At 40.1% G+C, this 25565-nt stretch overlaps 1 protein-coding gene across 1 annotated transcript in view; it reads right to left on the bottom strand.

Annotated features, from left to right (window-relative positions):
• The window catches only part of LOC126458051 (ATP-binding cassette sub-family C member 4-like), a 401284-nt gene that overhangs the window by 373262 nt on the left and 2457 nt on the right, over positions 1–25565 (bottom strand). The gene's annotated exons all lie outside the window — the stretch shown is intronic.

Genomic DNA, 25565 nt, shown 5'->3' on the forward strand with positions numbered 1-25565 from the left:
CCATGTTCCAGTCCCATCGTCCCTGCATCCTCAAAAAGTACTGGTCTGGGCCGCCATTTCTTCCAAAGGAATCATTGGCCCATTTTTCAGATCCGAAACGATTACTGCATCACGCTATCTGGACATTCTTCGTGAATTTGTGGCGGTACAAACTGCCTTAGACGACACTGCGAACACCTCGTGGTTTATGCAAGATGGTGCCCGGCCACATCGCACGGCCGACGTCTTTAATTTCCTGAATGAATATTTCGATGATCGTGTGATTGCTTTGGGCTATCCGAAACATACAGGAGGCGGCGTGGATTGGCCTCCCTATTCGCCAGACATGAACGCCTGTGACTTCTTTCTGTGGGGACACTTGAAAGACCAGGTGTACCGCCAGAATCCAGAAACAATTGAACAGCTGAAGCAGTACATCTCATCTGCATGTGAAGCCATTCCGCCAGACACGTTGTCAAAGGTTTCGGGTAATTTCATTCAGAGACTATGCCATATTATTGCTACGCATGGTGGATATGTGGAAAATATCGTACTATAGAGTTTCCCAGACCGCAGCGCCATCTGTTGTTGAAAATTGTAACTACTGTAATTTCGAAAGTTTGTCTGCCTGAAAATGTACTGTTGTCCCAAGCATATTGCAACAAACGGTGTATTTCTATCGCTGCTCGTTTAGTTTTTATTGCCGTTTCAAATATACCGGTCATTTTTTAAACAACCTGTAAGAGTATGAAGTTGCATTGACGTCTCAAGTGTGCATTAGTTTTCTCGTTAGGCATCGTAGTTCATTAAGGTAGTTCAGATGAAGGACGTAGCACGTGAAACTTTTAGACAGACCGAACCGCACCTAGACTGGCCATATTGTCTGTGTCGTGACGCTGCTTTTTCTGAGGCAACCAACAAAGCGAAGGACTGGATGTGATGTTCCCACTTTCCAACTTCCGAAAATGTGGTTATAAGTGAAGCGCCAAAGAAATTGATATAGGCATGCGTATTCAAATACAGAGACACGTAAACTGGCAGAATACGGCACTGCCGACGGCAAGGCCTATATAAGACAAAACAAATATCAGGCGCATTTGTTAGACAGGTTACTGCTGCTACAATCGCACTTGATCAAGATTTAAGTGATTTTCATCGTCGTGTTACAGTCGGGGCACGAGTGATGGGACACAGCGTCTCCGACGTTGCGATGAAGTGGGGATTTTCCCGTATCACCATTTCACGAGTGTATCGTGAATATCAAGAATCCGGTAAAACATCAGATATCTGACATCACTGCAGCGGGAAAAGGAAGAGAATCGTTCAATGTGACAGAAGTGCAACCTGAGCCGTAGTAAAGTTAGCTTTGAAAAGCACGCCGCAGCGCGTAGCGGGAAGCAGTCGCCCTCCGTTTTCTGGCGGTGGCGCCGTTGTCGCAATTGAAGGCTTCGGTGTCTCCTTCTAGCGGAAAAGGGGAAAAGTGGGCTGTTCGCGTGGGTTTAAGAGGTGGCTGTATGGGCTCTCCTTGAGAATCCCCGTGCAGGGCAGCTTAGGAACTCGCAAGCCTATCCCATAACTTTAACTTACATAATGTAGGAAAAATAGCGCTAGGCTATTACAACCTATACCTTAACCAAGTGGAACACACTCCCCTTGTTCCATACATTAGCACACACGTCTCCTTGAGAGTTGGCAGTCGGGGCATCAAGAAGCGATTTCTCTACCGGTGCTAGAGGGACAGCACGCAGACCGCGACGTCAGCGTAAGCGACGCGAGCAGCGGTTCCGTGGTATGGGTCGTTACCTACTCGTCGTGAAAGGAGTCTTCCTGAGCATGGGTCCGCAAGGAACCTAATTTGCAGTTCTGCCGTATGCTGTCGACCGGCGAGGAGATTCTGAAAATAGGCGCGCCTTCCTGCGTCCGTTGAAACGGCTGGCAGCGGGCGGCTCGGCAGAGTATTTGGAAGTGCTGCGTTGGTCCAGTCCTGAGTGTCGTAACGCACCAGAAGTTGAGTATTGATTGTTAACAGATTTTATGAAGTTTAATTGAATTCAATTTACTTATTCTTGTTAATTATACCAGCCGTATATTTTGGGGATTTCCGGCATTTATTCTCGTCTGCCCACCCGCGGGAAGGAGGTAATATTAGAAAGGGTGGTCCGTTTGTCCCCTTTTGAGGACGAAAGGGGGGGGGGGGGAATCAGAGTAAATCTGTTGTTCTGACTGCTTCTTTCCCCTCCCAGCTTGCCTACGGGTTTATTCGCCTGTTGTCCTCTGCCATGTCTGTGAAAGTCTAAGGCACCAATGGCTGTACTGCTTAAAATGCAAGGCACTAAGACCTGATCCATTCTCTCGCCTGCCATAACTAATATTACTAGACTCAAGTGTAAAAGGTACTCTAAGAAAGAAGAAAAATTTCTTTTGCCTCATGGTAAGAACTAGTCAATTGCCTAACGAATTCCTGCTCATCTGGAAGCTGTAACTTAGGTAAATTTGTGTTTATGTGTATTTGGCTATAATCAAGCGAGATTGTTAATGTACGCCGTAGTTGATTTTTTTATATTGTTTCTAGTCAGCAAAAACAGTTGTGTGTTTCTCCAATTCAATACCTTTTAAGGCTTTTACTCAACGTGCTTATGTGTTTTATACAGGTAGTTGGTTATTAGTGTGTTTTCTTGCCATGCAATAGTTTGCCATTTCATTACTGGTAGAAATTGTTGCCTTGAAAGAAGAATGTTGTAAAAGTTCGCAAGTCCTACCTTGCGAGCGTGTGTGTTTGCCGCAAGTTAATTGGCAGAAATTTGTAAAATTTGTTTTTTTTTTATATATATTGGAAATGTTAATGTTATTAACTGCGAATGTGTCGTCCCCTCCCTCCCCCCCCCCCCCCCCCCCCCCCCCCCCCCCCCCCGTGTGTGTGACTTATGCGTTTTGGTTTTGGTTTTTCTATTTTGAGAACATTTGTAAACAGGATTGTCTTTATATGTTGCAGACAAGTTAGATTCTGCGCCATTAAATGAGCCTGAGTGAGGCTGTTGTAACCAAATGGGAAATTTGTCTGCCCAAAAGTGAAATCATTTATTCAAATTGTATTCATTTATCCATGGAGTGAAATTCACCTGTAATTTAGCTGCGCTTGAAATATTATACAGCGTCGCGTTGTATACGTTAAATTGCTTGCCTGTACTTGCCTTTTACTGGCGTGAAATTTTTTATAATAATTTAATCGTTTAAAAGTCCTTTCCTATCGTAAATTGTCACTTATTCGTTAAATGATTGTTTTTTTTTAAAAAAAAATATCGTAAAGTCTTGCACCAAATTTAAAAAGAGTGTTACTGAAAATTATGTGTAATTTCACCAGTTGTTCAAATGGTTCAAATGGCTCTGAGCACTATGGGACTTAACATCTATGGTCATCAGTCCCCTAGAACTTAGAACTACTTAAACCTAACTAACCTAAGGACAGCACACAACACCCAGCCATCACGAGGCAGAGAAAATCCCTGACCCCGCCGGGAATCGAACCCGGGAACCCGGGCGTGGGAAGCGAGAACGCTACCGCACGACCACGAGATGTGGGCACCAGTTGTTCCTTGGCACCTACTTCCACTTTACATTTTGTGTATTAATTGTGATTAATAACCTTTGGTGAACCAGTTGTAATTTTACGGTTCACAACCCTTCCGCAAATTGCTGCAGATTTCAATGTTGGCCCATCAGCAAGTGCCAGCATGCGAAACATTCAACAAAACATCATCGTTAAGGGCTTTCGGAGTCGAATGCCCACTCATTTACCCTTGGTGACTGCAAGACACAAAGCTTTACGCCTCGCTTGGGTCCCTCAGCACCGACATTGGACTGTTGATGACTGGAAACATGTTGCCTGGTCGGACGCGTCTCGCTTCAAATTGCATCGAGCGGATGAACGTGTACGTATATGGAGACAACCTTGTGAATCCATGGACCTGCTTGTCAGCAGGGAACTGTTCAAGCTGGTGAAGACTCTGTAACGATGTGAGGAATGTGCGGTTGAGTGATACGGGACCCATGGTACGTCTATATACGACTCTGACAGCTGACACGTAAGTAAGCATTGTCTGATCACCTGCGTCCATTCAGACGAACTTGCGCAATTCAAGCAGGACAATGCGACACTCTACGGGTCCAGAATTGCTACAGAGCGGCTCCAGGACATTCTTATAAGTTTAAACACTTCCGCTAGCCAACAAACTCCCCAGACATAAACATTACTGAGCGTATCTGGGATGCCTTGCTGTGTGCTGTTCAGAAGAGATCTCCACCCGCTCGTACTCTTACGGATTTATGGACAGTCCTGCAGGATTCATGGTGTCAACTCAATCAAACACTACTTCAGACGTTAGTCGAGTCCACACCACGTAGTGTTGCGGCACTTCTGCGTGTTCGCCGGGGCCCTACACGATATTAGGCAGGTGTACCAGTTTCAAATGGTTCAAATGGCTATGAGCACTATGGGACTTAACATCTGAGGTCATCAGTCCCCCAGAACTTAGAACTACTTAAACCTAACCAACCTAAGGACATCACACACATCCATGCCCGAGGCAGGATTCGAACCTGCGACCGTAGCAGTCGCGCGGCTCCAGACTGAAGCGCCTAGAACCGCTCGGCCACACCGGCCGGCTGTACCAGTTTCTTTGGCTGTTCAGCTGTCTACACTGAGCATAGGCGTTATTATTTATCTGGATATTAGTCTTAAATGAATGTCAGAATTGTGTATCTTGCTCTCCTGTGGAGACTTAGAAACAAAGCAGTTTTTTACGACTCATAATGTTCCACACTGATCGTAAGAAACTTAGAAGTAATACATGCTTCATTTTCTCCAGCTGCTCCTCAACTTGTAATTTATAGCGTGTATTAATTGTCATTCAGATACTGTTGTTCTCCAATAACTTTCTAATCGTTTGTTTTTGCTGCACACTTGGGTAATCCAACCGGAATATATTGTACTCACACATCAACATTCCTTCTAACCACACACGTTCTAGTTGTACTTAAGTTTCACCCTAGTACTCGTTGCTCTATGGCTAACTATTTTGTCTGTAGGATTTTAGTGTGTTACTTAGCGCCCGGGATATTATCCTCCAAAACTACATTTTGCTCTAGGATGGAACATCAAATGTCGTGTAAAATAACATGGCTGGTTGCCCTCACTTCTCATTTTTGTGTCATAATTATCGTACCTTGATTTTTGCGTTCTTTTAGCTTTACGTAACCTTTTTAAGAGCCAAAACCTGCCCCGTGTTCTCATATCTCCACGTTCATACAAAGACGTTTGCTATCAATTTCTCTTAGAATACGTATCTCTAGATCCAGCACCATATCTAAATATTTATACAAAAGGAGATACCGTGCATAATTTGTAGAAGAGGGATGTAGTTTTTACCCATCTGTTACGTGTTACGTCAATTCTCGTGCGTTGACACTTCATGCTACCAACATACGGAAAAAGAAACAGAACTGACAACAGACACAGACAGATCGGAACACTGGCTGAGGAGTGAGAAGCGACCTGTGGAGTGGATGACTTCACGACTACGGTAGGACGTGAGGGAACAGCTAAACAGGCGGAAGATAGCACTCTTCACTGCAGACTAACCTGGAAACTAGTCGAAGGAGAGATAACACGTGTAGGACTGAGAACAGCACACTTTCCCAGTAAACTTGCTCCAGGAAATCATGCGGTAACGACTGTAGGTGACCTAGCATAATGAAACATTAGAACATCTTAGAAACATTTGTAGCTCGTAGTTTTGTGTGCAACTTCAAACTCTTAAAATCCCAAAAAACTAAAACACTGATATAGCTCAGTAAAGAAACTTTGATCAGTTTTCAGTGGCAAATTTTACAAACATAATGTTTCGTCTACCGAAGCTGACACTACCAGCTGCTTTGTCCAAGGACATAGGTGAAGGAGGAGTCCTTATTCCCCCTATCACCTAAATGAAATTATGCACGACCTAGCTGCCGTGTCGGGAAACTGAAAAATGTTCTTTTTTTTCTATCATACGACGGAAAAGGAATGCGAACTATCGATTGCCACCAACGTCATCGATAAATTTAAAGTAACGAAATATCGATAGCACTATCGGCTATCGACCATCTCTACTTTAGCCAGTACCAACCCCTACATCGTTGGCCTTACTTGAAATGAGCTGTTGATTTCTTACTCAGTTCATTTCTTACCTGTGCTGAATTTAATGTAAGTGCTGCCGTTTATTGTTTTTGTGCTGTTATGGTTTTTAACCATGGATAAGTTTGTAACTAGAAAAAAGAGGGAAATTGATACTGATTCGTCCACTAGCGTTCTGTAAGTTACAAATATGTACGTGTCACTGTGTGTATAACAGCCTAATCACCTCTCTACAGCAGTCCACTATTAGCACTGGAGTCGTTATTTGGAGACTGTCAGAACTTTGAAGTTGCAATATTTCACTATTCAGAAGGCAGTGAAGCGGTAAACAAAAGTACGAACGACATTAAATTACAATCAGGCCATTAAGATACACTTGGATTTGTCCGCGTCGTCAAAAATCGCGTTAGTCACCAAAAATATCGCCAAAACGACGATGGCTGCATTTATTATAGAAATTTGCTCAAAGTTGTGAATCATTACTACAACCGGTTCCGATACAGAACGATGGGGAGGATTTTGTGGAGAGCGGAAAGGGCATGTGGTGACAGCACGTAGTTCATTCGTTTCTAACAGATTTTGTCAGCTGAATGCTTGAATTCGCCTGAGCCAACTGCATCCTCCTCCTCCCCCCCCCCCCCCCCGCCCCCCCCCCCCCGTCGGGCCTTTGGTCCAAAATCAACTACGCTCTTGATGTACTATAACAATTGAAACCAGAATTCCGTGCACAATCAAATCTTAAAATTCGCAAGCATTCATACTCTATCAAATGATCAAACATGCACAATTAAAGGAAAAGTGAAAATCAGAATTCCATTTTTTGTTGTGATGCGTTTTATTTTACTTCAAAACAATGTACAATAACTAGGTTGTATTTTGTCAACCGACCGGGTTGGTTCTGTGCATTGAGGTGTCGAGCAAACATCCCTTTTTTTGTTGGTTGTTTGGGGGAAGAGACCAAACAGCGAGGTCATCGGTCTCATCGGATTAGGGAAGGACGGGGAAGCAAGTTGGCCGTGCCCTTTTCAAAGGAACCATCCCGGCATTTGCCTGGAGCGATTTAGGGAAATCACAGAAAACCTAAATCAGGATGCCCGGACGCGGGATTGAACCGTCGTCCTCCCGAATGCGAGTCCAGTGTGCTACAAACATCCCTGGATTCTTGACGCGAGGTGGGCCGAAGCCATCTTCCGGAAACTTTGAAAATGTTTTTCTGTGGTTTCTCATTTTCAATTAAGGCAAATGCCGGGGTTGATCCCTTACTGTAGGCGACAGCAAATTTCGTCGAATTCTTTTCTTTCCTGACGGATTCCAGTTCCAAAAATGGTTCAGATGGCTCTAAGCACTATGGAACTTTACATCTGAGGTCATCAGTCCCATAGACTAAGAACTGCTTAAACCTAACTAACCTAAGGACATCACACACGTCCATGCCCGAGGCAGGATTCGAACCTGCGACCATAGCAACCACGCGGTTCCGGACTGAAGCGCCTGGATTCCAGTTCCCCCAAAGATGAAGCCTCTCTAAAAGAAAAAAAGCTACATCAAAGATTAGGCGAACACCTCTTCGGGGAATCCTATCATTAAAAGTCGTACGATAAGTAAATAACAATCAAAATTCACCTCATTTAGGCTCACGTGTGTAATTTCCGGGACAATAGTGCAGAAAATGATTGTTCTCCACCGCAAGACGTGCAGATGCACACTTAAATCAAGAAATTTGAAAAAACGTATGGTTGAATAATGCCAGATCTTTTGCAATTTCGCCACCGAACAATGTTCTACCTTCTCTGTCGAACGGAATAATATCACGTCTTTTTATTCCAACAGCCCTTTCGGTAATAATCACGATGTCCGGAAAATTCGCATTCGTCCATTCCTGATCACTTCTTCAGCTCAAATCCAGATTCAAAGAAGAAGAGTGTAAAATGAGCGTGGTGGGTGAAGTGAGATTGAAACGTGGCTGCTTCTTAGTGGTTTGACAAAATACAGCACTCCTAAGTAACGAGATTATATCTACGTTTGGTGGAAACTCAGGGATCATTGTCAAATAAAACGGTTTATCGCTCTTATCCAATTTCTGTATTTTATGGGGCGAAATTCAGAAAATACACTATTATGCACAATAGCATTATATTATTCACTATGGGCAGAAAAAGATGATAAATACTCAGGATAAATTGTAAACTATGTCATATTAAGAATTAAAAAACTCGAAATATGCAATATGCATGAATTTACTTCACAGAAAAACTATGGTTGTTAGGCATTATTAGGCCATAGAATGAATAATACCAGAGTTTGATAAGTGAAACCAACACAATTATATAAAAACATGCATTCTCATGGAAACTATGGCTTTAATAATAACTATACCTGAAGTGAGTTTGATTGCATGTTGCACTGTAAATACGTTAATGTTTTACATTTATTTGCTGCGTTTCACTCATGAATTTTAAGTGCTATTTCTGCAGTTCAAATGCACGTAAAGAAGAAAATCGACAGTTTATTCGGTGACGAAATTACAGAAGGAAATATTATTTCACAATCACAGGAACGAAGAAACGTCCGACTTCAAGCCTTGCCACCAGCATTTCTAACTTCACCACCAACACTAGACAAGGCAGTTGCGTAATGTCGCTAAAAAGGAACAAACTGCACACATCGAAAACATATGTCCATAAATTGTCAGTAATGGGGCTATGTTTGTAAAGGTCCATTTTGTTAGTGTGGGTTGCCTACATCAGGGGTAGGTATGCTCTCAGGGGCAAACCTATTGTTCTCCTTTGATTGCAGGTACTTAACCTATTGTTCTGTTAAGTGCTTTTCCATGTCACCCCCATTTCCTTTTGTTGACAGGAAGTTAACCTATTATCCCACTGTCCCCTCCCACTCCCCCAACCCCCTCCCCCTCGCTGCTACAGGTACACTTTCAGGTCTGAGTTCTTGGAACAGGCCCCCTCTCACTCTTATCAATTTGATTGACTACTTAATTAAATTGATTAATCAATTAACTTCTCTGGTGGGAAAGAACCAAGCCTCCCCCCTGGCAGGAAGTTCAAATTCCATCAGGACAATGCAACCTCTACTAATATAAGAAAATGGTGGGAAGATAATTTAGGTCACATTGACTACTTAATTAACTTGATCAATTAATTGACCTAGTTATGACCCTCCACAATTTTCTGGTACACTTTTCGAATTTCACATGCTTTTGAATGCCATTTCTCTTCCTTGCCACACACCTCCTTAAACTTTTGTACTGCGTTTTACATGAAAATTATGCAAATTAACCTAGTGTTCTGCACATAACCTGCTGTTCTGCTCCATGTCACCCACTCATGCACTCCTGTAACTACTGTACTGCTAACACCACATTGATATAAAAAATTTATGCAAATTAATTAAACCGGTATTCTTCACATTTATGGGGTTGTTTTTCTTAATTAGCGCCATCCTATTGGTCAGTGAAATCGATAGAATACAGCTTAAACAAAATATTGCTAATAAAAAACACACCCTGCCACTCGACGCCCAACACCGCCACCGCCCCCATCACCACTGCGAGCCTCTGCCGGACGCAAGCCAGCACGAGCCATCGCTCTCACACTGCTGCAGGTGAAAGTTGTGTCTATTTTCGTGCATACAGATAGAATTCTTCGGGTGCTGTACTGACGTCACAGATCTCGAAAGCACGCTCACGCTGTTCCCATACGTGATGACGCATAGCTGCGGTATGGTCCAGCACTGAGAGAAATGTTCCAATGCTTCCCAGAATAGCACAGGTTGCATTGCAACATGAGAGACGCGTCTAACAGTGCTTAACCGTCCAGCGTGACTGATGCAACGCCACTAAGTGCCCATGCATAGCCACAAACCTTCGCGCGCGCATCTAACAAGGTTCTCAATCTTATACTGATGTCAAGTGACTATGTAAAAATAAGAATCGAGTCGACCTCGCGGAAATTGTATAGTGTCCCAGAAATAGTTAATGCGCCTATGCTGCAATACCGCGAACGTGTCAGTTCACAACTACCGGGCCTGTACAGAAGCGTCAACTTGACACAGTTGGAACACACAGTAGTTCGTCGATTTTAATGTAAGACAAGGGCCAATAGTCCAATATGTCTTTACCACATTTTATTTTATGAACGCCGCAATTGTGTTGGTAGACCTTTTAGTGTTTTAACCTCATGATCTAAGTTTTACAGCCTGATGATTGGAGCATTGGTTCTCGAAACACGTTATTCAATTGTATGTAGGACAAAAATTACAGTTGAATGCTACCAATTATTACTTTAAAAACATAACAACTGTTACTTAACATCCTCAACGGATGATATTAAATTGATATGACGTCATTTTTAGTATAATAATAGTATATTCAATGTACTGTTCATAGAAAGAAACACTGTTAGCTAGAGGGTGGGTGGGAATTTAATAAAATGTATTTCAAAATGACTAATTAAGATGGCAGCTACAAATGCATTGGGGCAGTTCGCCATATCAAGGCCTTCATCTTGCTGACAACTGAAACTAAAGTAATTGTTTAATATCGTCCATTACGGATGTGAGGTAATGATTGATATGATTTTTCAGTAATAATTGGTAGCATTCAGCCATATTTCTGTCCTACATAAAGCTTAACAGCGCATTTCGAGAGACAATTCTTCATCTATATCTTCATCTATACACCGCATAGTGCGTAGCCGAGAGTACCACGTACCATTACTAGTCACTTCCTTTCCTGTTCCACTTTGCTCGCAAATGGAGAGAGGGGAAACGACTGTCTATATGCCTCCGAACAAGTCATAATCTCTCAGATCTTCCTGCCTGGTCCTTATGTGAAATGTACGTTGATGACAATAGAACCGTTCTGCAGTCAGCCTGCAAATTCTGTAATTGTTCTGTAAATTTTCTCAGTAGTGCTCCTCGAAAATAACATCGCTTTCCTTGGTTCCCATTAAGTTTCTGAAGCATTTCTGTACTACCTACATGTTGTTCGAAACTGTGGCTAACAAATCTAGAAGTCCTCTGAATTGCTTCGGTGTCTTCCTTTAATGCGACGTAGTGTGGACACCAAAGATTCGAACAGTACTCAACAAGCGGTCGCACTAGTGTCCGATATGCAGTCTTCCTCAGGTTATGAAAACATAGCTCACGAGGTTAAAACACTAAAGTGTTTTAGTGTTTTATCCTCATGACTGAAGTTTTTACAATTTGATAATGAGAGCATTGTCTCTCGTTGAATGTTACCAACTGTTACTGAAGTAATTTTACTTTAAAACGATCCTCAAGAATGTCATAAATTCTTTAATTTCTACATTTACATGACCACACTGAAATTCACAGTTAAGAGTCTGGCAGATTATGAAGAAACTTTCAAATTATTCTTCTACTATTCCGCTCCCGAACGGCGTTAGTGGAACGAATGCTTAAATCTTTCAGTATGAGCTATCATTTCTCTTATTTCAATGCAATGATTATTTTTGCCTATGTAGCACGGTGCCAATGAAATATTTTTACATTCGGAGAAGAAAATCGGTGACTGAAATTTCAAGAAAAGATCCTGCCGCAACGAAAAAGTTTTTGTTTTAATGATTGCCATCCCAACACGCGTATCGTATCCATGGCACTCGTTTCCCTGTTTCGCGATAATATGAAACGAGCTGCCCTTCTGAGATTTAAAACTTTCCCGTGGTACATATTGTTCCACAAAATTTCGGGAGAACTGCCGGGCGTCTGTAACTTCCTGCCACTATAATTCGGCGCGGCCTTGAATACCAGAGCTCAGTACGTTTTCGCCAATATTACCTGTAGATGGCCAGTAGACTCTGTGACGAAATATTGTGGTAGGAAGTTACAGACATCCGGCAGGTCTACAGAAATTTTGTGGAACGAGCTGCCCTTCTTTGAACTTTTCCGATGTCCGCCGCAGCTCTATCAACTGCAACTTTTCGTGCCAAACTAATATCTTCTGAAACTGTCTCCAGTAATATGGCTCATTTCTTCTACTAGTGTCAGTGTAAAGATTTGTGATATCAGGCAATGTGAGTCCATGGTCAGGAGGAGAAGTGATAGTTTTTAAAAGCAATATCTTTCCTATTTTTTGATAGGACATAGCGTTGTGTATATATATTATTTCTTACGAAGAAACGTGATTTCTTTAACAGGATGTACCCAGGGCTACCAATTTCACTAACAAATAGACAAACAAAACTAATTACTTTGAAGATTCTTAACTTGCAGTTGTAAAGTTGGCGTCTTGCTTAACAGTTTAGCATGGACTTTGGGAGAGAATTACAGAAATAAAACCCCACTTTAAGCTTTTTGCTGAGATTAGTAGTGCAGTTCCCGCTAACGGTATGACCGACCTTATTACAAAAATATCTCTGATGTTTTATTAACACAGTTGCCTTTATACAAGATGATGGATTAGTTGTCCTTACTTTAATGATGAGGCAAACTGTTCTTTTGAACTTCTTATTAATGTGCTTCACTGTAAAAAGAGAACTATTTTTTCATTCTATGACTGCTGTTAGTAACATTTATTGACAAGCTCTTTACCTATGCAACTTATTGTAGCTTGTTCCAACCTGTCGAACTTGGCGATATCTGTGGCAATTTTCATTTCAACAGTCAGTTTGCCAACAACAGTCGAATGTGGAAGGGTACAATAATTTATTTAAGTCTTTAGTTAAACCGTTAAGTCGTGCTGCATGGAAGGATATGTTGGTTTTGTTAGTGATCCTCTCATAGAAAGAAAAAAGAAGAGCATTATAAGTTCATTTATTTCTGAAACAATGCATTTTTGAGCATGTTCAAGGATTAAATGTTTTTTATGGAGGTGTTGAAAGATTGAATATCACTGCACAGCTAACTGATCATGAATGTATTTTAAAATAACGTCAGATTGTGTGTCATGCAATAACTTACTAAGTTCTAAATGTAGCACTTAAACTTTATATCCAAAAAAATGTTCCTTACTATGTAGTTCACAAATGTCATTAGTAGTAGGGTAAGACCACATTTCTTAGGAACTGTGGAACCAACATAATTTTTCTGAATTTTCAAACATGTTAAAAATATTTTGGAATGAGATTTCTTACAAGGCACTGTTTTTTGATTAAAATATGTTGATTGGCTTTGAGAATTTTGAACTTTATGCTTCTATAGTAGATTTATCATTTTATTCACAGCTGTCATTTTCTTGGCGACTTCAGTATATACCTGAGAATAAAATTCAGTGTACAGTTAATTTTAAGAGTTGCTGTAAAGATACTTTTCAAAGGAGTAGAAGGAGATGCCCAATAGAAAATACTTTAATATAATCTAAAACTCACAACATCACAAAAAAATTGTATTTTGTGACAGGTTGCTGAATTCATGTGACAATGTATCAGACTCTTTTTGCGCTAATGTCCATCCCTAATGTCTATCCTTTGAAGTTTTTATAGAGGTTGTTTTTGCTTCTAGTGATACATTCATGCTTTTCACTATTTTTTTAAAGAGCAAAATTTATAATGACACAGTACACTTATGAATGTGGGTATTGTTAAGCAGTTGCGAAAATACCAAGTTTTTGAAATCTCTCCAGCATGTTCTAGAAATAACAACAGATACAATTCATATAACATACTTATGTATTCTAGAAAAAGCTATTCATATAATTCAAGTTTTCCCAAATAATGCTTGCATCATTCGTTAGTGAATATAAATATGTTTGAATAAACTAGTTTCCTCATTCATTTTTGCTGTCTCATGTTTACTGTGTAATCTTGCAGACAGAGAATCTTATTTTTTCATAGAAGTATAATTCATAGAAATATATTTTTACGCCATGGCGAATTTCCTCAGAATTCTGTAGTAAAATTTATAATGTGTTTTAATCCTTCGTCGCCTGTGCTCCTTGTTGCTAAGTTGAAACTTCTTTTGGTTTTGCATGACATTCTGATTTCATTTCTAAACAAGGTATAGGGACATTTAACCTGCTTACACAAGTTAATTACTTAGATCAACAGTTTTCATAGCTGCCTCTGACTATGTTACAACATACGTTACATTATTCATCAACAACAAGTGGATGGTGTATATTTCAAAAGTATTTCTTTGAATTCTTGCAGTTGCACCACGCTTTGTATTTATTTCATGTACACTAATATTGATCACCAGTGGTTGAGCTTCACGACTTGAATTAAGAGTAGGAGTTACACTATGAGTGTGAAATCTCGACGACTCTAGAAATATTTTATCAGTAAACTTATTCCAGATTGTATGAGAGAAGTTAGAACATTTGATGTGGCTAATGACTGAACTATAGCTCTAGAACAGGTAAAATCTAAAACTTAGTGTTACCTCGCTTCGTTCATAAGCCAAAAAGTTTAATACTGCATCGAGTTGTTGAATGAAAGACCAAAAATTACCTGATGGAACCCACTATATTGTGACTGTTTCTACTAACTTCCCAAGAAATTGTACTTCAGCTGCTCACACTTCAAAATTCTGATCCCTGCAAAATTTAAGAGTAACAAAACTTTTGTATTTGTATTCCTTGTCAATATAGGTAACAACTGGAACTTTCTCTATATCCAAAATGTATGAATTGCATGCTGAGTTTATATTCATCCAGATTCAACAGTCTTTCGTTTAGTAAATGATGTGACCAACACTTGCAGTATATCACTGGAAAATTCTATATATAATGTAATATTAGAAAATTTTGGAAAGTTTGAACAAAGCACTTCATGATATATTTCTGAAAACCACTTTATATGACAAAAATAAACAATCATTTCTCAGATAATTTTGGAGATATATTATAATAAAGGGCTACAGCTACAGGCTTAAGGCAAGACATAAAGCCTGAAAGAGAAGGTGTACTTTCCGGTTAATAACACTAATGTAGTCCACTGTGACATTTTTCCATCCTTCCAATGATAGTAAGGATCCATGGCAATGGTTTTATAAACTCTGAGGTAGTATGTGAGGCTGCCAAAATGTATGTAAGGGATGGTTCTCAATTGCAAGCAAATACTGATCTGGAACTGCATTCTAGTAGTAGCGTGCTGTGTGAATGCTTTTCTACAAACAGGAAGCAGAACCCCTATGGTGAAAAAGCTCGTTCCTTCTCATTCAGTCTTAGGTAAATGTAAGTGGTTATAAGCTCTCTGCACATGTAATGAGAGAAAATATGGAGAAAGGAGGAGTTGCCATATATGTCAAAAGTTATCATTGTGCAAAAAGTATAGCAACAAAAAAGTTTTGTGTAGAGAAACATATAGAAGCATGTGCCTGTGAGCTTAAATTAAATAAAGGCACATTTATAATTGTAACTGTATATAGGTCCCCATCAGAAAATTTTCATCTATTTCTGAAAAATTTGGACTCCTTGTTGTGCTATCTGTCAGACAGGGGGAAGCAAATTATTATTTGTGGGGACTTCAATGTAGATTCTCTGAAAGAGGGTAATAGGAAAAATGACCTTGAAGTATTACTCAGTTCTTTCAATTTGACACCCGTTATTGATTTTCCTACTCGGGTGGTAAAGGATAGCAGCTCACTGATAGATAACTTCTTTATAAACCAAGATAAGTTTAACCAGATAAATGCTCAGCCTGTTGAGAATGGTCTTTCTGATCATGGTGCACAGCTAGTTACAATATATGACATAGCTCCATTCAGCAATACTAAACAGTCCTCCAAAGTAGTACGTTCAGTCAACGATTTAACAATTGCAAATTTCAGGGAAAGCCTACAGCAGTTAGACTGGGATGAGGTGTACCGTGAACCTGATGCCAATTTAAAATGTAATTTATTTCATGACATTTTTGTAAATGCATTTGAAAACTGCTTCCCCAAGAAAATAGTTAAATATACTCGTAAGAAACCTTGTAACAAACCATGGCTTACTAAGGGTATAAAAATATCTTGTAACCGGAAAAGGGAAATGTATCTGACAGCAAGAAAGAGTAGTGACCCAGAAACTATCAAAAATTATAAAAACTACTGTGTTATATTAAGAAAAGTTATTAAAAAATCCAGGAGTATGTGTATCATGTCTGAAATCAGCAACTCTGATAATAAAATTAAAACAATTTGGAATATTATTAAAAGAGAAACAGGTCAACCAAGAGCAGAGGAAGACAGTATTACCATCAAATTGAATGAAAACTTTACGAACAAAAAGTCAGAAGTTGAAAATATTTTTAATAATCATTTTCTAAATGTTGTGGATATAGTAGGATCCAGGTGTTCATTAGAAGATGCTAGGCTGTTAATGGAAGAGGCCATACCTACGCAATTTGATACAATTGAAATCTCACCCACTTCTCCCTCTGAAATTAGGAAAATAATAAACTTGCTTAAAAGCAAAAACTCACATGGAATTGATGGCATTTCCAGCAAAATACTAAAAGCTTGTTCTCAACAGATAAGTAAGATTCTCAGCCACCTGTGTAATAGCTCTCTGGAACAGGGAATTTTCCCTGATAGACTGAAATATGCTATTGTTATACCTTTGCATAAAAAGGGGGATAGATCTGATGTCAACAATTACCGTCCAATCTCCCTTCTAACAGCTTTATCCAAAATTTTTGAGAAAGTAATGTATTCAAGAGTAGCTTCACATATCTGTAAAAATGAAGTACTAACAAAATGTCAGTTTGGTTTCCAGAAAGGTTTTTCAACAGAAAATGCCATATATGCTTCCACCAGTCAAATTTTGAATGATCTGAATAACCGAACACCTCCCATTGGGATTTTTTGTGATCTCTCAAAGGCTTTTGATTGTGTAAATCATGAAATTCTGCTAGACAAGCTCAAGTATTGTGGCATGAGTGGGACAGTGCACAAATGGTTTAATTCGTACCTAACTGGAAGAGTGCAGAAAGTTGAAATAAGTAGTTCTCGTAACATGCAAAGATCAGCACATTCCTCAAACTGGGGAACTATCAAGAATGGGGTTCCACAAGGGTCAGACTTGGGTCCTATGTTGTTCTTATTATATATTAATGACTTGCCATTCTATATTCATGAAGAGGCAAAGTTAGTTCTCTTTGCTGATGATACAAGTATAGTAATCACGCCTGACAAACAAGAACTAACTGATGAAATTGTCAATACTGTCTTTCAGAAAATTACTAAGTGGTTCCTTGTAAACGGACTCTCACTGAATTTTGATAAGACACAGTACATACAGTTCCGTACAGTGAATGGTATGATGCCATTAATAAATATAGACCTTAATCAGAAGCATATAGCTAAGGTAGAATATTCCAAATTTTTAGGTATGTCCATTGATGAGAGATTAAATTGGAAGAAACATATTGATGATCTGCTGAAACGTTTGAGTTCAGCTACTTATGCAATAAGGGTCATTGCAAATTTTGGTGATAAACATCTTAGTAAATTAGCTTACTACGCCTATTTTCACTCATTGCTTTCATATGGCATCATATTTTGGGGTAATTCATCACTGAGGAATAAAGTATTCATTGCACAGAAGCGTGTAATCAGAATAATAGCTGGAGTCCACCCAAGATCATCCTGCAGACATTTATTTAAGGATCTAGGGATATTCACAGTAGCTTCTCAGTATATATACTCTCTTATGAAATTTGTTATTAACAACCAAACCCAATTCAAAAGTAATAGCAGTGTGCATAACTACAATACTAGGAGAAAGGACGATCTTCACTATTCAAGATTAAATCTAACTGTGGCACAGAAAGGGGTGAATTATACTGGCACTAAAGTCTTTGGTCACTTACCAAATAGTATCAAAAGTCTGACAGATAACCAACAAGTATTTAAGAAGAAATTAAAAGAATTTCTGAATGACAACTCCTTCTACTCCATAGAGGAATTTTTAGATAGAAATTAAGAAAAAAAAATATAAAAAAAATAAAAATAAAAAATAAAATAAAAATAAAAAACCACAAAAAAATAAAGTTGTTATATTAACTTAAGTATGTTGTTAAATTAACCTAATTATGTCATGTATTGGAAAATTTGACTCGTTCCACATCATTACGAAATATCGTATTCATGATCCATGGAACTAGTATTAATCTAATCTAATCTAATCTAATCTTAGCAAGACCTGACAGTAAATGGTTCTTTTCCTGTCTTACGAGCGATAGCGCCGACCGCAATTTCAGTTTGGTGGCAATCTTTGAGACTCTTTAGCTGTGTTACCTATACAATGCGCTCTACATAATTTTAAGTCTGATTTTACAAAGTACAGATGTTTCTGCCCATACATTTAAACAATACTACAAACAACTACATGCTTCCGCGTACATTTCGCAATTTATCGATATGGTTTCTTTTTGCATTTTATACTTTCCATATTTTCTCAGTTTCTGTGCTGTTGCGGCCTTCAGTCTGAAGACTGGTTTGACGAAGCTCTCCACTCCAGTGTGCAAGCCTTTTCATCACTGAGTAACTATTGCAACCTACGTCCAACTGAAATTGCTTACTATAGTCAAGCTTTAATCTCTCTACAGTTCCCCACCCCTCTCCATACAGACACACACAAACACACACACACACACACACACACACACACACAGACACACAGACACTGTAACGGATCGCCTGTGACCACCATCAGAACAAAATGTTAATCCTTACGTATATCGTAGAAAGGAGATTTTCGATTAATGGCGAAGCGAAACTACAAGTGACATAATGTTATATTACAATGTTTGTAAAAATTGTGGCAGGAAACTACAAATCACTGTGGGCCACGCCGTATCTGAATGTGCTCGGGCAGGTAGTAGTACCTAGCATTATTCTGCATGATCAAGGCCTGTAGGGTGACAATCCGACAGCCAAGGCACATATGGGTACCACTACTGCAGTGCAGAAACATGTTATTAAGATTATGTACCGTCAGTCTTCCTCTTCTGTTCGTATTCGACAGACGTGATATTACATTTTGCAGAAGGTCTGTCTTTTATTGAATTGAAATTACTTTGAGTTTGAATTACTGAAAAGTTAGGCCGGGTTCATTATGTGTATATTGTGTTTTTAGAATTACCATAATTTGTTAAAGCAATTGTACTCTTGTGAAGTAGAGATATTTCGCTATGTGATACCTAATTTAGTATTCAACATTTTTATTTAATTTCGTGTGCAAAATTAATTAGGAACAAGGTATAAAGTTTATTCATTGAATTTTATAAAAACCGTTGGGGATATGGAAATTATACAGACCGTTAGTAGGGAAGACGTTTAATGAATCTTACGCAGTGAGATGAACATTTTAGTCAGAGTCAACGTCTTAACCGACCACTGCGCATTAAATTGTGATTTATTTTCGGCGCCTACTACTGGTGATTGACGTGAAGTAGAATTAAGATTCTTTGAGCTTCCAGGTTTGGGACTGTGCGAAGCTGAACCGACATTGGCGATCTGCCAGAAGCGTTTAGCAAGTCAACTGAATACGATAGTATTCGAGTATGATAGCCAAGCAGGTGGTCGGTGGCGCAACGACTTCAGTCAAGTACATGCAGCACTGAGGGCGCTGCCCTGCTCATCTCGGCGAGGGGTGTGGTTCTAGGGATCTCTCACGACACCGGCTGTGCCGCTGGGCGCGCCTGGGAGCGGACGGCGTGCCGCCAGCTGCCTGGAGGTCGCTAATCGAAAGGCTGCAAAAAGGGGCAGCTCGTTTTGTATTATCACGTAGTAGGAGAGAGAGTGTGGCAGATATGATGCGCGAATTGGGATGGAAGTCATTACAGCAAAGCCGTTTTTCGTCGCGGCGAGATCTATTTACGAAATTTCAGTCACCAACTTTCTCTTCCGTATGCGAAAATATTTTGTTGAGCCCAACCTACATAGGTAGGAATAATCATCAAAATAAAATAAGAGAAATCAGAGCTCGAACAGAAAGGTTTAGGTGTTCGTTTTTCCCGCGCGCTGTTCGGGAGTGGAATGGTAGATAGATAGTATGATTGTGGTTCGACGAACCCTCTGCCAAGCACTTAAATGTGAATTGCAGAGTAGTCATGTAGATGTAGATGTAATTCGACAGAGCTACCCTCACGGCAGTTTGGGCAGCGTACACCACTGGCCACTAAAATTGCTACACCACGAAGATGACGTGCTACAGACGCGAAATGACACCGACAGGAAGAAGATGCTGTGATATGCAAATGATTAGCTTTTCAAAGCATTCACACAAGGTTGGCGCCGGTGGCGGCACCTACAACGTGCTGACATGAGGAAAGTTTCCAACCGATTTCTCATACACAAACAGCAGTTGACCGGAGTTGCCTGGTGAAACGTTGTTGTGATACTTCGTGTAAGGAGGAGAAATGCGTACCATCACGTTTCCGACTTTGATAAAGGTCGGATTGTAGCCTATCGCGATTGCGGTTTGTCGTATCGCGACATTGCTGCTCGCGTTAGTCGAGATCCAATGACTGTTAGCAGAATATGGAATCGGTGGGTTCAGGAGGGTAATACGGAACGCCGTGCTAGATCCTAACGGCATCGTATCACTAGCAGTCGAAATGACAGGCATCATATCCGCATGGCTGTAACGGATCGTGCAGCCATGTCTCGATCCCTAAGTCAACAGACGGGGACGTTTGCAACACAAAAACCATCTGCACGAACAGTTCGACGACGTTTGCAGCAACATGGGCTATTAGCTCGGAGACCATGGCTGCGGTTACCCTTGACGCTCTATCACAGACAGGAGCGCCTGCGATGGTGTACTCAACGACCAACCTGGGTGCACGAATGGCAAAACGTCATTTTTTCGGATGAATCCAGGTTCTGTTTACGGCATCGTGATGGTCGCATCCGTGTTTGGCGATATCGTGGTGAACGCACATTGGAAGCGTGTATTCGTCATCGCCTTACTGGCGTATCACCCGGCGTGATGGCATGGGATGCCATTCGTTACACGTCTCGGTCACCTCTTGTTCGCATTGACAGCACTTTGAACAGTGGACGTTACATTACAAATGTTTTACGACCCGCGGCTCTACCCTTCATTCCATCCCTGTGAAACCCTACATTTCAGCAGGATAATGCAGGACCGCATGTTGCAGGTCCTGTACGGGCCTTTCTGGATACAGAAAATGTTCGGCTGCTGCCCTGGCCAGCACATTCTCCAGATCTCTCACCAATTGAAAACGTCTGGTCAATGGTGGCAGAGCAACTGGCTCGTCACAATACGCCAGTCACTACTCTTGATGAACTGTGGTATCGTGTTGAAGCTGCATGGGCAGCTGTACCTGTACACGCCATCCAAGCTCTGTTTGACTCAATGCCCAGGCGTTATCAATTGCCCAGGCGTTATTACGGTCAGACGTGGTTGTTCCGGGTACTGATTTTTCAGGATCTATGCACCCAAATTGCGTGAAAATGTAATCAGATGTCAGTTCTAGTATAATATATTTGTCCAATGAACACCCGTTAATCATCTACATTCCTTCTTGGTGCAGCAATTTTAATGGCCAGTAGTGTAGCTGTAGAGCTCCGTTGAATGGGCTTGAACTCCTTTGATCGTTCACTCGTACTATTTACTGAGTTCAAGTGGGGATGCGGTGCTATCTGTAATTATCACCGGGCAGGTTGCTGATGCACGTCGGTGGTGACCACAGTGGATGGCAGAGCCATCGATAAGAAGTACCTAGCAGATAAAGACGGTGAAACAGACAATTTCAAAACAGAACTTGAAACTATAGGAATGTGGAGATAAATGATTAGATCTCTGTGGAAGCTAAAGAGGAGGAAACTAATAAAAAAGGTAAGCGACTATAGGGAGGAGAAAGCACTGAGTTTTCTTAGCGCTGTGAAAAGTGTGCTTGCAGAACCGAAATCTGAACTAGAAGATAGATTCTGATAATCGGGGATTAAAGTCTACATTGATAGCTGATAATCATCAATTACGATAAAAAGTGAGAGCTCTAATCTTGATGGATTGAAAACTGATTTTTTTACATTAGAAAATGAGCTAGATATTAATTACAAGGAGTTATACCACAAGATTCAACAATTAAGACAGAAAAGATCATTAGAAGGGAACTTGTTAAAAAAGCGGTATAAAACTGGATTTGGCAACTGAGAAGGTGTATTCAACAGGACACAGAAGAGATAGTGGACGGATACATGGTGAATTTTAAACAAAGTGTACCTGAACATTAAGTAGAAGTACCTAAGCCAGTTATTGATGTAAGTAATGGTCAAGGAACTTAAGTCATGCAATAGCAAACTGGGCAGGTGGAGATTATGAGGTACATCTACATCTACGTCCATACTCCGCAATCCACTGTTGTCGAGTAAAGCTATATCGAAAATCATGTCAACCGGATTCTGATGTATGTCTGCGTGTTAAACCTGTAGTTAAATTTTGATACAGCAAAATATGATGAGTAGAGGCCGGACTATATGCGTCTTAAAAACCTTAAAATGTGCATGCGAATATGCCTGAGAAATGCATTAAAAGTGTCGAAATATGCAAGATCAAATAATTAAAAAACGTGGTAGTCACTGCGTGCATTATATCTCAAAGTCGAAATTATGCATATCATTTACGAGGAAGAGCGCCGGCCACACAAAAAGTCGGTACATTTAGAGCGCTGATATCATTTCATGAATACTTTCTGGTAAAGGTTAGGAAGCGGGCCTTTCTGGGATCATTTTTTAAAAATTTGCAAATGAGGATGCTTACCATGTTTCAAGAACTATTCCTTCTTTGCTATTGTTGTCGGCAACAAGCGGATGCGATACAGCGAAACAATCGATATGTACAGGACCAACTTCGAGATATATCGCACGTAGAGGGGCACGCTCAAGTACACCGTAATATTTTATTAAAAAAAAACCATACAATCATGAATTTATCTGAACAGCATTAACTTTTAATCAATACTATTGTATCAAAGCATCATTTACAATTTATTTTACTTTTTTCTACTATTGTCAACATAAATGACCAAGTACTGTTCGGTAGTAAGAGTGTGTCTCCGATCACTCAAAACATTTTTATAAGCAGAAAACGACCGTTCTACCTCAACTGAGGTAAGAGTGCAGTATTTGAATTTGGGGTTATGTTAGCACTTACCCTGTCCCTTTAACAAAACTATCAATTTGGCACGAGGTTCAAAGCCTGGTTATTGTTTAAAATCTTTTCAAACTTTTCTTTAAGTTTTCTTGGGAATACCTCCGGCAATGATGAGTTCGTTAGAACAATTTTATTCATAAACTGAATAGATTCATTCAACGCCAAACCTTGAGTTCCAAGCTTTTCAATACTTGCAGGTATACTGGAAAAATGAGTGCTTATCACAGCAATGCGCTTTTTAGTACCGGAATCTTAAAAGCTTCCTTACACTGGCAAACGCCCAAGGCCTCTGCACTATCGATGTCGTTTACTACGCCTCTAATGGCCTCGAAATGTTCATCGTAAAACAACAAAGCTTCGACGCACGCGCTCCAACGAGTTACCGCTGATTCAGGAGGTAAAGGCACTTATGGTAGTTTTCTTAATGGGTCTTGATGCAGGCAGCAGCCTTTAGAAACACTTTGTTTGTGGATGAAATCAGTTTATTTATATTCACAAACGTGGAATACTTCTTCAGCTAGGCGATGTACTCCATGAGCAAAGCACGTCACCTGAATCACATTGGGATAAAATATTCGGAGGACTTTTCCTGCTTTGATATCTAGGGAGCAGAATCTGAAATAAACACAAACACCCTTTCATCTGCAGAAGATTCTGGTAATATTTTTCTAATACCCTCATTCACAAATCTGGCGATCGTAGAATGATTTACTCTTTCAAGTTCTTTGCAGGCCGCTAAATACTAAAAAGAAGGCTCTTCTTTTAAAACACCAACAATTAAATTTGCAATGTAACGGCAGTTTAATTGTTGGTGCAGTTTCGTCAGCTGAAATCCAGATAATGGTGTCCTTGAGTACATTGCGTATTTCTTCCAAAACATCTACGTAAACTGTCGGTATGTAATGTTTAGGCAATGTTCATTCATCTGGTATATTTTGATTTAAGCAATATTTGTACAGGAAGCCTCTGAGGATAGGGTTTGTAAATTTGTGAAGAGGAATATTCCTTGCAATGAATGGTTAATAAAGGAAACAAAAGAAAACTTCGGAGTAGGTATTAAAATCCATGGAGAAGAAATAAAAACTTTGAGGTTCGCCGATGACATTCTGTGAGAGACAGCAAAGGACTTGGAAGAGCAGTTGAACGGAATGGACAGTGTCTTGAAAGGAGGGTATAAGATGAACATCAACAAAAGCAAAACGAGGACAATGGAATGTAGTCGAATTAAATGGGGTGATGCTGAGGGAATTAGATTAGGAAATGAGACCCTTAAAGTACTAAAGGAGTTTTGCTATTTGGGGAGCAAAATAACTGATGATGGTCGAAATAGAGAGGATATAAAATGTAGACTGGCAATGGCAAGGAAAGCGTTTCTGAAGAAGAAAAATTTATTAACATCGAGTATAGATTTAAATGTCAAGAAGTCGTTTCTGAAAGAATTTGTATGGAGTGTAGCCATGTATGGAAGTGAAACGTGGACGATAAATAGTTTAGACAAGAAGAGAATAGAAGCTTTCGAAATGTGGTGCTACAGAAAAATGCTGAAGATTAGATGGGTAGATCACATAACTAGTGAGGAGGTATTGAATAGAATTGGGGAGAAATGGAACTTGTGGCACAACTTGACTAGAAGAAGGGGTCGGTTGGTAGGACATGTTCTGAGACATCGAGGGATCACCAATTTAGTACTGGAGGGCAGCGTGCAGGGTAAAAATCGTAGAGGGAGACCAAGAGATGAATACACTTAAGCAGATTCAGAAAGATGTAGGCTGCAGTAGGTACTGGGAGATGAAGAAGCTTGCATAGGATGGAGTAGCATGGAGAGCTGCATCAAAGCAGTCTCAGGACTGAAGACCACAACAACAACAACATGAATGGTTCACATAGATCCATGTTAAACCGATTTTTTTGGTTACCTTTGGACCTTTACCCTGCTACTGCAACTTGCTGTTGTCAGAAGTTCTTGTCGTAGTCCTTTCTTCTGCATTCCTGCGATATGAAGACTTGTCTTGACATGCTGGTCTATTTGAAGCTTTTTTTTTTTGCACGAAACGTTTTTCTCGCAAACTCTACAATATAAAACAATTGCGTCGTGTTTAAATGTTCCAGGATGGTCATCCACCAAACAACGTTTCTTTTTTCGGGCGGCATGGCGCACAACTCTTTATATAACACTCGTCGTAAACACGTTAACTGTGTACTAGTAAATAGGAAGCTAAACTGAAACAATGCACGTGCGACTAAAAGCTTGCGTAGTTTAATTTAATTGTTGCCGACGCGTACGGTACGACAGCGGAGGGGATTAACCGGGGCGCGGGGGCAGGAGCGTTG

This window comes from Schistocerca serialis, chromosome 2 (assembly GCF_023864345.2).
Source record: "Schistocerca serialis cubense isolate TAMUIC-IGC-003099 chromosome 2, iqSchSeri2.2, whole genome shotgun sequence".
NCBI lineage: Eukaryota > Metazoa > Arthropoda > Insecta > Orthoptera > Acrididae > Schistocerca > Schistocerca serialis.